Below are 6,205 nucleotides of genomic sequence, written 5' to 3'. Positions count from 1 at the left end.
TTAATTGCAGCCGGAAGTCTTCTTCGCATCTAATGGAAGACCTTCTTCGAGTTGCCCTAGCGCCCTTAGGGGAGCCCGAATAACAGGTACAGGCGGGCCAAATTCTGTGTAGGCTGTATTCAGACACGACAGTCTTCGAAAAGCTGCGTGAGCTCCCTTAGTCCCAAACTGCAGCCTCTCGGGTCAAGAGGCAATTTAGGAAAGGGCCAAGAGTTCTTCAGTTATCATTACTATCACAGGTTGCCGACCGATCGGCCGCAGCACTAGAGAATGCAGTCCTTCCTTACCCGTTCCCGTACCGTACAGACACATCCGTGCAGCTCCTCTTTCCCCCGGTTTGCCGCTCTTTATCTTTCGCAGTTAGGCAACGTGTCGCGCACGACTTTTCAACGGTCTACTCTGTCGTAGATGAATCCACAGCAGCAGTGCCACATGCGAACAATGTTCAATCAGTGATCCTTTCAACTTGTTTCTGCTCATTGATTCGACAATAATAGGATGGCTTTCCGTGTCGTGTGTGTATAGGCGATTGTCTTTGTCACCTAGGGAAGCCAAAATATTTAATGTGACATGAAAATGAATACATTTTATCAGGAGATCCAACCACTATAGGGGCTTACACCTTTCCTAAACTAAAAAACGGTCTAGTTAAATCCCTCTTTGAAAAAGCTAGGCTCATCAAAATGGAACTTGACTATCAAGCCGATAGACATTAATTTTCTATTCTATGATTTTTTTGTGTTTGTTATTTTAACGATTCGGCTTGATGTATAGAAATTTAACATGTATGCATAGTTACAAGCTATCTATTTCCCATCCACAACGATGATTAAATAATATCTGACACGTAGCGTTCACTATGCAAGGCGATCTATGTAATTGTGATATTATTCAGAGCAGCTCGCAGAGTTCGCCATGTAAAATTACCACCTCTGATAGATGTGCCTGCAAAACATGTGGCACAATTGCGCCACCTTTACCCATAACGACTTTTTTGACTTGAGTTATTCGAAGAGAGACTTCCCTTTACTTACATATTAGACAAAAATATGTAGCCAACACGTATTTTAACCACAATATCTAGGATCATGGGATTTTTTGCCATGTTAAACCTAAGTGATGTAACGCTATTAGATGTTAAGAAGGCCGCGTTGAGCATTTAAACTCGAATTTCGTTGAAAATACTATATATATATATATATATATATATATATCTTGAGTCTAAACAGCAGAGGCATTCGCCATCGAATATAAAACAGGCACGTAAAAAGGCACATCGTTACGGTAATACGCACTAATATAACTACTGTATAAACGGGCCTAGTACATCGTCAGGGCATGCTGGCATTCTGCAGTAGCTCCTCGTCATCCTCTATGATATTCTCGTTCGCTTTGAACCTTTACCCGGCAAAGATATAGAGCAGCGTCAAGATACTAATCAGTGTATCTTCAAGAAGCGACGAGTAAAATTATGCCGAATATGTAGAAGCGATACGTGAGTGATCAAGGCGACGATGCTTTGATGAGTCATCATATAATAATTCTCAGAGTCTCATAAGGTCAAAATGTGATTAACTAATTTATGGATCTCTTCCGTGGATGAGTTGGTCGACCTATGCTGGAAAGCTTTATAGAAAAAAACAAAAAAAAAAAAAAAAAAGAAAGAAAGAAAGAAAAACACTTGATCTAACACCCCGGATCCTAACAGTCTTGAAATCAAAATTTGAGAATACAGTTGTCTCTAATTGATGAGCCAGACGATGCGAACTCACATATATTTACTTCGAGGAAGATTAAGTGATCCATAGAACGAAAGGATTGCGGTCGTCATCTGGGAATTGTATGAAATAGAATGAAAGGGCAGATTCTGCGATTGATGCAAAGGCGATTGCGCGAGCTTCTAGTCGAGTCGACAGCGCTCTACTGTTTACTTCACTATACAACAGCAAAAAATAATTTACTGTTAAAAAAGTTCAACACACCTCTTCATAGATGTTATTACTAATCAGTGTTATGCGTCAATTTACCGAGTATGCCTTGTTGACGCTTACAGCTTTGACGCGAACGAAACTCGAAGCTGAAAGTTGTCCTATTTCCAAGATAAGTTTACAGTTATCATTTGCATAGGTTTGGAATATATTTCCCTCTTAGGCCTTTATGGCTCTCTGAAAAGGATCCAACAGGAGCACATGAATCGAATACGAGTGCCTACGGCCGTAGGTCACCCCTCCTGAAAAAGTAATTTCTAAACACACTTCATCATCGATAACAACAAGGTCCAATGATGGCTGTTGTAATATATGATGATGGCCTTGTTTGTAGATGTATGCTTCGAATCCGCACATGATTTTCAATCTAGGTGATGGGAGTCGGCCAGGCACGAGTGACTGGGGCGGCCATAGGAGCTGTCATCACGAGGCAGGACAACGGTACTGATGAATATGAAAAATGGAGCAAATGATCACGAAGGCTACAGTCAAACTTGTTTCGCCATAACAATAGATGGTTGCTTTACCTTATTGATTAATAAGGTTGTGTTAGAAAACATATCTCATGTATTGCATAATAAGGTTAAGGTTCAATGCAAGCTAACAGGCAACCATCTCTTCCTATATATGGATACGTATTTGGGTCTAGTCGAGGTCTCTTTCGTATTTTCTAAAATGTTTCGAATGTCCCCAGCAAACTTTTAGACGCACTTCATCCAAATACATCTTGATGGTGAACTTGATCGAGCTAGTTGAAACCGGGATAATGAACGCATAGAGAAGTTAATGAAAGAAGTTGATGTAGAACCAAGTCAATGATTTCATAACACATATAGTCCATTAAATGAACACGACGAAGCGAGCAGGGGTGACCAATCGTTTTCCCTTAAAGAAGATATGAACATCACTGTCTGCTCCGTCCAGCCGTAATGTAGCATAGCGATGCGCTTATATAAAAATACAATTAAAGCTGGCGTACGGTTCCGTGTGACAGTACAAGCTACCGTAGTAGGATTAGAATGTTCTGTATTGTCAAGACCGATTAAAGACGGCAAAAACATAGAGAAACGTCCCGCGTATGACGAACGAATTAAGAATAAATAGTGCTGTTATATAGGCTTCCAGTTGAATAAGCTGTCACTGCTGCCACTGCCAATAGAAGTTGCTCAACGGCTGGCGAAATGGCAGCCTTCTAAATTCGTACTACAGCCAACACGCCCAAAACAAGTGGCATTTTTAGGTATACATACGATCTATATTGACAGTGCGTCACGGTTCGTTCTCGGAAGACAGGCCAAACCGCGATTTTTGAGCACTAGCTTTTCTAGACAAACTAGGAGACATAGTAAAGCAAATATCGCGTGTGAATAAAAAAAAACAAGAAGCTGGTGTTGAGCTAGAGCGCAGCCACATACTGACATGTTTTGGTACTAGCCGTCCCACAAGAAGTCATTCAGTGGTAGCACTACTCATCTCTACCGTTGGGTTCCAATAGGGTTGTTCTATAAATGCGCCCCAGGCAACAGTTAGGCAAAGGCGCATGCAAGATATTGTACGATATGAATGACTGTGGTGTTCTGCCGCCGGATTAGCACAGTAGGACTGCAGGATACCTAAAACTGGCCGATTTCGAGCAGGTCACAGTTGGGGATCAACGACTTTAGAACGAGATTTATCAAAGCTCAATGCGGCCGATGCAGTCAAAGCCGATGAATTGAAATCTGTTAGCCCGCTAAGAATGCAATCGCAGATGAATGAACCTGCAAATTCTGATTCTCTCAATAAATAGCTTCAACACATGAATACAAATAGGGAAGCGTACGATAGACTGTTTAAAATAGTAATAAGGATAAAATGTTTCGGCCGGCACCGTTGTTAGGCGCTCCGTCAGACAGCTGACTTCGACCATAAAACACAGTGTGCCCACGTGTGAAATCGAGCGCCGACCACTACGTGTCCTTCAAATTTAGCACGTACACATACTACCCGCTGCCCCATCGCCGGGACACGCGAACCACCTTACAACAGTGAACTAAACATGGTTGATCAAGAACAACTGTATGAAGTACGTAACGCTCGAAATGATGAAAACTAGAAGATTCCTATCGCATTTCGTTGGTCTGTCTTCGATCTTGTCGGTGGGCAACGGTAGCGAACCAAGAAAGCGGCTGGATAAAAAGATGTAGTTGTTATGGGAAGCCGAGTGAATATGGCTTTTTTTTTATTTTTTTTTTATCGCTGACAGACAAAAAGAATAGGCGAACAGATACCAAGCTTGAACGGCCCTCGAAAGCAAAACATATAGCATCTGGTATAAACTTGTTCGAAGTGAAGTTGAAAAAAATTAATTCCGCTGATTATGTTGCTATGGGGTAATCTGCTGTCAAAACCCATAATCGCAGTACAGCATAGACGCTTCCCAAGGCCTTGGACCGGTCCAGGGAAGCAAAAAAAACCAACAGAGCACTTTGATGCGGCAATATGTGCACTGGTCGGCCCAGGGCAGCCGAGAAACAAGCCGTTTGACACATGGCGCAGAGTCTGCTGAAGTAACTTGTAAGGTAATTAGGACAGCCATTTACGATGATATATCCTTTGTTTCCGGTGGAGAAGAGATAACTTTGAATGTGTCCTATAATGTATGAATTTTTAAGTTCATATAGTAATGCCGACATGACTGACGACGTGGATTATGACCGTGTATCTAAAGAACACCTATTGTGAGAATGATGGACATACAGCCAACATGTACTGAGTCCTACCGTTAGGTTGTTGTATGCTCTTTTGTCGTACTTAATGTCGACAGTAACTTAGGTAGCGCAAGGCATAGCTTGCCCCGCTAGCCGGCGCCCGTTAGGGCACGCAGTCCTATGGGCCTTTTCAGTTAATTATGATATTTAGGTACGCAGTGCGTTTCAACTCCATTTAATGTCATATCAGGCATGTTCTTAAACCGCCCAATCAGGACGTTTGACAGGTAGTTATCGACATCAGAAATCTTGAGGTAGGCGGTCGATGAACTGAAATGCGCAAAATGTGATACGTCAGCCATATTTAGAAAGTGACCACCTACACAAATCAATGCTGTTCTGGTTAAGACCATTAATATTTGTTTAAAGGTATTGAAGTTAGTAAAGGCCGTTGTTAGGAAAACCTTCACAGTTTAACATTAGTCCAATTAGATCGAGCCAGTGTTGATACGCCCGAAAAATGTGAGCTGCGTCAAGATTTGTGTATTCTAGCACTGAGCAGACAAAAGCTACGGGAACCCACGAGACGGAAGAGCGGTGGATTTGTCCTACTGGTCTCATGTTTAGGCCCAGCTTTGCTCGGCTGTATGCCCTGTTAGTGGGTTGAGAATGTTTATGCCGCTGCCTATTGACGTTCAGTACCACAGGCAATCAATAGCAGAAATGAACTATTGAAGAAATAGTTTCCGAGCAATCGATTAATTCTCCTTTATTTTACCGATGCCCCCTTGACCAGCTTTTTTTTTTCAAATCTTATTCTTTATTTTTATTACTCCTATAATCTGCGACCATAACGTAATTAAATATGTGGATGGCACTATGATAGATCTTTCATGTCCATTACATAATTACCTACAATATTGAACTCAGCTAGCCGGCATCAAACTATCGTGACATGAAAAATAAGACCGCTTTGCTTATCTCATGGTGTTCGACAGGAGAATCAGACATGGAATTAAGTAACTATCTACAAATGAACATGTAATCCGAATATTATTAAGTTTTAAGTTGCAAGTAGCTCTTGGCAGGTATATTGTATTGATAAGCATGATCCGAACGATTGCTCGCGAAAGCTGTGCATTAATCGAGTATAGAGTAGAATCAGATCAAATGGAAATGCGTACATAGAGGTGGCTGGCCTGTAAGTGTGAGTCTCTCAACTCACCCAAGATGAAAAAACGATTATAGGTTAAGTTAAGTAGATGTCTTCCTGGCCCTTGTCTACGGCGCTTCCTGTTAATAACAAAACTGGGGCAATATTATTTCTAGAAAATTAAGAATAATACTGCATTAATGTGACCGAAACATAATTCGACTAGAACTTGTAAAAAAAAAAAAAATTTTACTTTGCTATTTTACAGAGTTACGTCACTTACATCCGCGTCATCCCGTCATGATATCTATAACCCGGTTGCTGTTCTTTGCATTATTGGCTCTATTCTAGTTTTTTTTTTTTTTTTTTTTTTT

The 6,205-nt window shown here is 41.2% G+C and overlaps 1 protein-coding gene across 3 annotated transcripts in view; it reads left to right on the top strand.

Moving 5' to 3' along the window:
• Nucleotides 1-6,205, top strand: part of cpx (synaptic transmission protein complexin) — a 217,131-nt gene that overhangs the window by 157,596 nt on the left and 53,330 nt on the right. The gene's annotated exons all lie outside the window — the stretch shown is intronic.

Source organism: Varroa jacobsoni, unplaced genomic scaffold (assembly GCF_002532875.2).
Source record: "Varroa jacobsoni isolate VJ856 unplaced genomic scaffold, vjacob_1.0 scaffold_1329, whole genome shotgun sequence".
In the NCBI taxonomy this organism is placed as follows: domain Eukaryota; kingdom Metazoa; phylum Arthropoda; class Arachnida; order Mesostigmata; family Varroidae; genus Varroa; species Varroa jacobsoni.
The sequence above is the reverse complement of the archived record's forward strand: the minus strand, read 5'-3'. Positions and strand labels throughout refer to the sequence as shown.